Source organism: Odocoileus virginianus, chromosome 28 (genome assembly GCF_023699985.2).
Source record: "Odocoileus virginianus isolate 20LAN1187 ecotype Illinois chromosome 28, Ovbor_1.2, whole genome shotgun sequence".
In the NCBI taxonomy this organism is placed as follows: domain Eukaryota; kingdom Metazoa; phylum Chordata; class Mammalia; order Artiodactyla; family Cervidae; genus Odocoileus; species Odocoileus virginianus.
In genome coordinates, this window is record NC_069701.1 from 23,469,591 (window position 1) to 23,478,967 (window position 9,377).

Consider the following 9,377-nt stretch of genomic DNA (forward strand, 5'->3'; position numbering starts at 1 on the left):
GGAAAACCCTTTCAGGAGGTCATCCAGGGAACCGAGGGGAGCATCCGGCTGGCCTAGTTTTGGCTCCCTTTCGGGTGATTTTTCCAGAGGCCCTTCCTAGGGGGATGAGGACAGGAAGAACAGGAGACTGTTCAAAGCAGGGACTTGCTTGGGGCTGTGGCCCAAGGAAGGAAAGTGGTTTAGTAGGAAAAGCAGCACTGGGAGTCTGTAGTCCAGAGCTAGTCTCTCTTTATTCTCTTAGTGCCCTTGGCCACTCCCCTTCTTCTCTGCGAGTTAGTTTTCCTTGGAAAAACAGGAGTTTTGAGATCGGTGACCCGTTTACTTCTATGTCCTCTGACTCAAGTTCTTTTCACAGTCATCCCAAGAGCGTTGGCACCAGCTCTGAGGTTTCTTGGGCAGTTCTGCCCTTGGTGTGATCACCATGCACAACAAGCAAAACAGGTCCCATCAGGCAAAGCAAATAAGTCCTCCCTGGCAATTCACACTCATGTCACTGCAGAGCTCATAGTGCTGGCATCAGCTCCAGCAGGAAAACCCACATGCTGGTCAGTGACATCCTGGGCCCTCCCACGTGGGGTGCGGCATCAGCACGACCAAATCATGTTTAGCAAAGGAAAGATCATGTCCGGCTGTGTTGCTGAAGACACTGATGAAAGTCAGTACTGCCCTGGGGGACTGACTTCCTGACTGATTTCCAAGTTCTGAGTTCAGAACTAGGTTTGCCCTTTGTTGACAAATCTCCACCAGGATTAAAGGGAACTGGATGTTATCTTTGTCATCAAACACATCATGACAAATTATTCATTTGTTAATTCATCCAAAAAAAATGCATTGAGCAACTGCCTTACTTATTAAATGTACGTGTGTGAATGGATGGATGGATCATGAGACTGAGGCTCTGGTTCACTGATCAGCTGGGCATATGAGGTAGGATTTTCTCTCTTACAAGTGACAGAAACTTAAATCTAACAGCTTAAGAGAGATAGAGAAAAAAAGAAGTACATTGATTTCTGTATCTGAAAACTTATCAAGAGTTTGCAAAAGTCCCTCTTTATCTTGAAGTTCTGGTTTCTTCTGTGTTAGCTTCATCTTTCAACATGCAGTGACCAGGCTCATCCCCAGCAGCTCCAGGCTTACATTCTTCCAGCTTGGCAACTGCAAAGAGGAGAGTGCCTTATCCCCAGGAGTTCTAGAAGAAGTCCTTGCGGGGATTCTCACTGGCTCAGCAGGGGTCTGGTGCCCATCCCTGGACAGGTCCTGTGGCCAGGAGAGTCCAGCACTGAATCTGAGTTCTGGGCCACCCACAAAGTCTAGAGGTGATGTCAGCCCCGGAGAATCTCCAAAGACAGAGAGTGAGGACAGGGAGAAAGAGAACAGATCCCCAGCAGGCAAGTCCTCAAATGCCCTCTCACTGGGGAGCTCTGTGATTTCCCTGGTGGCTCAGACGGTAAAGCGTCTGCCTACAATGCGGGAGACCCGGGTTCGATCCTGGGTTGGGAAGATCCCCTAGAGAAGGGAATGGCTACCCACTCCAGTAATCTTGCCTGGAAAATCCCATGGGTGGAGGAGCCTGGTAGGATACAGTTCATGGGGTCGCAAAGAGTCAGATACGACTGAGCAACTTCACTTTTGGGGAGCGCTAAGGCAGTGCCTCTGCCTCTCAGAACCTCTCACCTTTCTCCCATCACCCCTAGCACACAGACTTCGCCCTCTTACAAGGTGGTGGGGGGGCAGTGATTCTTTTCACTGGTCACCTAATAGTAACCACCACGGCTCCTCTTCCCACTTGAAGCTTTCCCCAACATCCTGACCTCCAGACTCCTCCCTGTTTCTGACCTCGGCCGTATAACGTTCCTGTCATCCGACATGACAGCCAATCATTAGGTGTATCTGGAGCAGAAAGAGTACCTAGACCTTTGTCTGACTCAACAAGAAAGACTGCCCTGAATAAGACCCTTTCTTCCCACACAGGAAACTTGCAATCTAGGCAGTGACGAACCCTGCATTGTTCTCTGAACTGCCCTGTGTATAAGTCTAATCTCTGAAACAGAACTACCGGTTCCTTGTGGGCGAGGCCAGGCCTCATCCTTTCCCCCTGTCTCTGCATCCCTCCAAGCTGCATCATCTCCAGTGGACCAGTCTCGGGGCCTGGGAGCCCCCATCAGCAGAAGCGTTGGCAGCCTTACCCCATGGGTCCCAGCCTTCTTGCTAAAGGATGCACAAGCTCCCAGCAGGCAGGACAGCCCTCCTCTTTGTCACCTCGCACTGCAGGCCCTGCTTCCCACACACCTCCCCCTGGGCCCTTGGTCACCACACCATATGCACCGTCACCCCTAGCTTAACAGTGACTTACATCTTTCATTCTGAAGTCACTGGAACCGTGTGACCCTGGCTGTCCCTTGGATCCAACCATTTCCAAGCCAAAGAGAGGAAAGCTCCTTCTCTGTTCTCTATCAGATCATCTTGCAAGGCCAGAAATGGAGTGGCAGCTTCATGATCTATGCCTGCAGTCAACAGATATGTTCTAAGCATCCACCACTCGGAGCCCAGAACACGTACTGGGGAAAGTGGTGAATGGCAGTCCTGGCAGTCTGTCCTCCAGGAGCTCACACACCAGCAGGAAAGACCATTGGTCCCTCCCCCAACCCTGGGAGAGTTTTTCATGCTCCCTCGTGTTCCCTTCTATCCCGTCAATGGGATGGGGATAGACTTGGTACAAGTACCCAAGTGTCCTGGTTATGGGGCAGGGGAGTGGGGAGGAAAGGAACAGAGTGGCCTCATGATGCACTGCTCACAATGGTCATCTGTCATTTGTCAGTCAGGTCCCTGGACTTAGCCTATGGACCCAAACTCCTCTCTCCCTCTCCTATTGCCCAGGTGGATGTTGGGGCAGTCACTGGCCACATGCTGGGGCATCTTGGCTTTGGACTTGGCTGTTGTTTAAAGCATCCATCAGGACTTTGCTGGGAGGCTCCTGTGCCCTACTGCTTACTCCTGTGTGCCCAAGTCTGCAGTGGGTGCACTCAGAAACCTGTGTGTCCCTTCTATCTCTCACATCAGCACAGGCCTGATTGCTGGGGACCAGCTCAAAGGACAACTGGTGGACAAGTCTACACCGAAATGAAGCAGCCAAACTGAACTGAGCCAAACGGAATGATCTCTCCTAGGCACACAGGAACTGATTTTTTTTTTAATAAGGAATATTTCCTGATCCATCCGCTCTTCACTGAGCATCTCTGGAAATTCTGAAGATGGGACTTTCTCTAGCAAATTTCTGCTCTTGTCTCCTTTGAATTCAGAGACGAAATTAATCCTGGGATCCCAGTCCGCTTCTCTCTCCCCCATCTCTTCTTTCTGACATTAAAATCTGTCTCTGCCTTTCATATCCACAGAGGAGGGGGCGGGGCTCCACTAATGAATGTTTGAGAAGCCCTTTGAGATCATGGATGAAAGGCACCTTATAAAATACAATTAAAAATAATAGGGGTAATTACCAGCTGGCCTAGTCCCTGTGGGATAATTAGAGTTTTCCTTGGGCAGATTCTGAATTCACGCAGAAACTCACGGGTTCACAAGGCTAAACTGATCTGAGATTTCAGGGGCCATTGTTATGCTTCTTCTGTTCTAGGATCATAGACTAGAATTTTTCTGAAATCTGAGGCACATCGTAGCCGTCCAGGGCTGGAAAGTATCTTTGAGATGATCTGCCCAACCCCCTTGGTATGCAGATGAAGACAGGGAGGTCCAGGGTGGCAAGGTGACCACCTCAAAGTTGCACAGAGAGTATGAGCGCCACAGCCCAGGAGGTCCAGTCCCTATAGACCCCAATTAGGGGATTCCTGTCACCCTACTCCTAATCAATAAAGCACCTTTTCTCATCTCTGTATACTGATCACTTTCTATTGCACAGAGGAGCCATGGAATGAGTCAGAGAGAGCTGAGTATAAATCTTAGCTCTGACACATATGAAAGACAGTAGCTGGCAAGTAGGCCTCAGTTGCTTGATGTGAAAAATGGGAATAATGATGCCTGCTTCACAAAGGTGCTATAAGGAGCCAGTGAGCAATGCATACAGAAGTGCCTGGCATGGAGCATGTGCTCAGTCAATGCTGCTGGAAGACATGATCCAAGAATGAGCCTGGCAGTGCCAGGGTTTGACCGACAGTCCTTGCTTTATACTGGTATCTTCCGTCTGTATTTAATGAGCACCTCTTATGTGCTGAACACTATGCTAAGCTCTCCAGGATTTCTCTCATTCAATCATCATCATCATGCCCATGAGGTCAGCCATGAGGAATCGAGTTTCAGAGAGGTTAGCTAATTTGTCCAAGTCACACAGCTGAAGAGAAGGTGAGACTTGAACCCCGTGCTCCCAGTCACTATGAGACACAGCTTTCTCTTGTGAAAAGAGATGTGAACGTTGCTACAACCCCAGTGCAGGCTTTGCTGTGATAGAGGAAAGGAGTGATGGAGAGGGTGGGGACAGTCAGAGCCTAAGATGATGCACTGAAGCACTTTTACCTTCAAGGTTATGAGGGTTACACTCTTCTCCTTGTGTAAGATTATTTATTCTGAGAGGCTATACTGATGCAAGGCACATGGATCTGCTCCAAAAATGCAAGGTCAGTAGCTGTAGCTGAATCTCGAATCAAGAAATCTAGAATGGGGTCCTGGATCTGCTTCTTAGAATCCAAGTACCTTTGCTCAAGTCCCTTAAGCTCTCTGCCTTCAGGGCCCCGTGTTCCTGGTCTGGATAACAGAGATGACACTTCTCATTTTACCTTTTTACTGCAAAAGTGGTCTTTGGAGATTCAAATGGGAATGAACATGGAAGTACTTTGTCACTACGACTTTCTGTACAAATATAAATCACCACTGTTCCTACTGATAGTTTTGAAGATTTTCAGTGTGATAAAGGAAGTGGTTGGAAGTCCCAGGCTGGTGGTGGACTTCAGGAAGACTGACTTAGCACCCATGGCAGGCAGGGGACAATATATATCACCAGCCTTTGAAGGACGGTTCAGTGCATTCAGAGCTCTGAGCTCGTACTGTTTGGTTAGAAGAGGGCACTTTAGGGGAACAGCCCTTTGAAATTCAACTGTAAACATAATGGGTTCCATTTATTTCAGGTTTCAACTTTTTCCCAGCTGAGACCCAAGGTCAGAACCTGCTGTGTCACATTCTTTGCTTCTATATGTGGGGGAAAAAACAGCCCCTGTGAAAGGTCACTCACTGGGTGAGGCCGGCAAAGGAGGAAGAAGATGACCCAAGCGTCATTAATTACTCTGGGTGATTTCCTCATCAATCAAGACTTTCCCAAATACCTCCTAGAAACTAGAATAACCAGGACTGTGTTCTGAATTTCCCTGCTCTGGATGGATGGCTCAGAGTCACCCTCTCCAGGGATTTCCAGGGCTGACCGAGAGGATGACTGTGCCTCAGACTGTCAGAGATAAGGGAACACCCAGGTTGCCCTCTGTCAGTCTCCGGGCCTCTTGGAGGGAGAGCCATCTAATACCCCAGATATGGGACACTCACTCCCTCACGTTGTTAGACACCCTCTAAGCACCGTCTGCCTCCAGGTGCTTCTCACTGACTGCTCAAGGGTCTCCAGCACCACTGGTTTTGTGTCAATTCCAAGACACCCCTTCCCAAAACTAAATCCCCCATATTAGGGGGATGAAATGATATAAGAAAAAGGACATAGCTTTAGGCATCAAAGAGAAAGGCTTGATTTCCAAAACTCAAGAACAAAACCTGGATCAAAAACTCATCAGCTGTGTGACTTTGAGAAATTTAATTGACCTCTCTGGACCTCTATGCACTTACCTTTAAAACAGATAATAATCATCAGTACCTTTCTGGATTGTTGTAAAGATCCAAACTAACATAGAGAATGTGCTTGCACAGAGTAGGCATTCAATATCAGTAGTCTCTACATGGCAAGATTCAGTCATTTTAGAAACACGTATTGAGGGCTTCCTTTGGGTCAGTTGCCCTGCTGGGTGCTGCACATAGGAGAGCAGAAGAGAGGACTAGAAAGAGCAAGGGGGGACTTCCCTGGTGGTCAAGTGGCTAAGATGGCATTCTCAGTGCAGGGGGTTTGGGTTCAATCCCTAGTCAGGGAACTAGATCCCACATGCTCCAACTTAAAGATTCCATGTTTCCACAATGAACGATTTTGTGTGCTGTAACTAAGACCAGGTGCTGCCAAATAAATAAAGGAATAAAAATAAGTATTTAAAAAAGAGAGAGAAAGAGGGCTTTGGTATCAAAGATCTGGGTTCTAATCCAAATGTTTACCAACCTGGTGTTCCTGGACAGTGGGCAGGTTGAGCCTCCCTCATCTCACCTCTGCACCAGGATGGTGTGGGGGTTAAATGAGATGATGCACACCACGTGCTGAGCCCAGGGCCTCACTCAGCATGAATTCTGAGTAAGTGGGAGCCACACCGCAAGAGTTAGGGATGCTGAATATGTGAAGAAGTTAGCGCCAGGCCAAGTTCAGGCAGTTCAGTGGACATTTCATTATGCAGAATTTCAAGTAATCTTATTTAAGGCTATGGTTTCTCACCCTGGACTCCATGGGCTATTTCCTTTGTCCACTTACTTTCCCAGGGAAATAGACCCTTGAACGTAGAGGGGGAAAGTCCTGTCCCTTTAGATTCACTGTGTTGTCTTTAAGAGTAGAAGGGGGTCAAGGCTGGGGTGCAGGGCCAGATCCATCCAGCTACTGTTCAGAGTGGGGAAACCAAGGCAGAAGATCAATGGTATAGACGGGACATCAGGGAGGGGAGCGGAGTGGGGGTCCAAGGGGGCAGATGGAGAAAACTCAGTAGGCATAAGGGCTGCCTGGCCCTGCAGATACGGGGCAGGGACAGCTCTGGGACCTCTGAGTCCACCCCCAGGAGTCACACCCAGCTCAGGAACTGCTGAGGGCTGAGTCCATCCAACCAGGGTTTCTGTGGGCCTGAGAAAGGCAGCCGCTGACAGAGACATCACACTAATCATAGCCTTTCTTCATTTGAGCCACTGATCCAGGGAGAAGCTGGAGGGGAAAGAATAGTTTCATTTTCTCCCTATCCTGGAATATCCGTACAAAGTGCCTGACCTCCCTGTTTCAGGTAATAGCTTAGAGGAAAGTCATGCTTCTCAACCCAGTCTCCCAGGGTTATATACAAATGCAGATTCTGAGTCTGTGGGTCTGCGTGGAGCCTGAAATTCTGCACCTCTAATGAGTTCCCAGGTAATGCTGAGGCCTCCCTGAAACTCCCCGCCCACGATCCATGTCAAAATGTTAGAGAAAATATTTTAAAACATATCTTTAAATCAAGGAAGGGGAACCTAAGGCCAGGAGTGAAGCCAAACCCAAGTCTGAATGGAAGCTTGTGAAAAAACAGTCACATTCTCAGGGGGGCCCAGCACAACCTCGTGGCCTAGAACTGCCACACACAGAACTGTGCTGGGAAGACAGGAGGATGATACACAGCCTTCATTCTGTACCCATGCAGGCTGGGGAGTCACGCTGGAGACCCTTCCACATAAAGCCAGGATTCAGGAAGGGCTACCCTAAGGAACACAGGAGAGATAATAATTGCAGCAGCAACAAAATGAAACAAAAACTAGGAAAAGTGTCTGGGTCAGTCTTGATTTGGGGGAGCTGGAGAAAAAAAATTGTCTTCTGAGATTTGAGAGCTACAGGCTGCCCCTTGCTTGATGCAGGAGTCTGAAATGACAAGGCAGCCTGCCTTTAAGACCTCTCCAATGATCCTCTAAATTTCAAGTGGACCATGGTCTATTGTGTGTCCAGATGCCTGGAAACAGTCACAAGTCCTCCTGCAGGAAAGCATCTCGAGCCAAACCACACAGAGTTATCGTAGAAAACCACCTCCAAAAGGGCCTCACCATCCAAATCTCAGTGCATCCAAGGAGACAGACCACCATGAGCAAGAGACAGCGGGAACAGCGCACTGCAGAGTCCGGCCCACAAAGACTTCAGATATTGGGACAGAGACGAGTGAACAATTATGCTAAACGTGCTTAAAGAAATAAAAAGAAAATAAAAAGTGAGTAAAGAGTAAGGGACTATAAAAGTGACCAGGCAGTTTCTTTTTTTTAAAGTGCTACTAATGATGAACAAGTTTCCCCAGCTTCCTGTATTGAAGCCAACAACGCATTTTCCAATACAAAAACGTTTGAAACGTGTCCACCCCTCCCTGGCCATTAAATGCAGCATGCTCACACCTGTCCTGTGTCAGCAGCAAGGAATGTTATTGAAAATATTTTTCCAGAATCATCTCTCCACCTGGCCCATCCTGTCTTGGGTTACTCCTCCCAGCTCTGGGATTCTCCACCTTCCTTCCCCAGCTCCCAGTTCCTGTTTTGGGCCCTCCTCCTCATTTAAGTGACACATCCAGACATTCCTCGCATCCCTTCTCAGCTCCGCAGGAGCCCTTCTTTCATAGTGGGACCCTTTTTCCCAGGGAAGGGGTCTCAAACGTGACTGCGCTAGCAGCAGTTAATAATCCCGCCCCCTTCGACCATCATCACCTGCATACGTGTTTACAAAGCGCCTCTCGTTGTCTGCCAACGCACTGTCATTCTCATAGACAGAGTAGGCTCAGAGCCATCACAAAGTGGCTAGAAGCCAACAGAACCAGGATTCAAAACAGGGCTCACCCCCCGTGACCCTCCCTTGGCCCCCGCACACGTTCTACTACTCCGCGGCTGCTTCTAATGACAGCAATGATCAGTTACCAGGCAACACTCTCTGTTCCCTTGTTATGTCAAACCCTTCCCAGCCTTCATCGACCTGAACAGACATCTCCTTAGTCTTACCCAGTCAGTTAGGAAATCTCTGGGGAATGGCCAAATACATATTTATGATCAAGAAAATGTTAATTTATATCCCATCTGTCTGAAGATAATCTGTCTCTGGCTTCAGTCAATGGAGACATATGAACAAGTCACCCTAAGCAAGAGTCGGTGTAAGCTTAGCAGACAAGAAGAGGTGTGGGAGGGAGACAGGGTCCCATGCCACTTCCCTTCCCCGTCTCAAGGCAATATCTCAAAATCCCACAGGAAAGCTTTTTATTTATTTATTTATTTTTACTCTCAGAGACACGAAAGACCACGATACATGACAGTATGCATAAATGCGACAAATCCTAGGCAAACTGTGAAATTTGAGTTAAGGTTCTGTTAGTTTCACTCCTGGGAGAGTTTTCCAGCCAGAAACGGAAAAGGAAATTTACAGGCGCCCTCTTGTGGGAAGATCTAGCACTGCAGGGCCGCCCGCAGCCGCTGCCTTCATGAAGTGTACATTCCAGAGGAGGCAGGGGAGGCAAGGAACGAGCAGATAAATGGGCAAGCTCCTC

At 48.4% G+C, this 9,377-nt stretch overlaps 1 long non-coding RNA gene across 2 annotated transcripts; it reads right to left on the reverse strand.

Moving 5' to 3' along the window:
- Nucleotides 1-211: 211 nt before the first annotated feature.
- On the reverse strand, nucleotides 212-8,713 carry LOC110151110 (uncharacterized). Of its 2 annotated transcripts, XR_002317952.2 has the most exons (4): nucleotides 8,551-8,713; nucleotides 7,906-8,039; nucleotides 2,354-2,504; nucleotides 212-1,155 (listed from the first exon to the last, which is right to left on the reverse strand). It is a non-coding gene; the product is annotated as an uncharacterized lncRNA (long non-coding RNA). The 2 variants fall into 2 exon arrangements; XR_002317953.2 differs by lacking the exon at nucleotides 2,354-2,504.
- Between the last annotated feature and the right edge of the window lie 664 nt (nucleotides 8,714-9,377).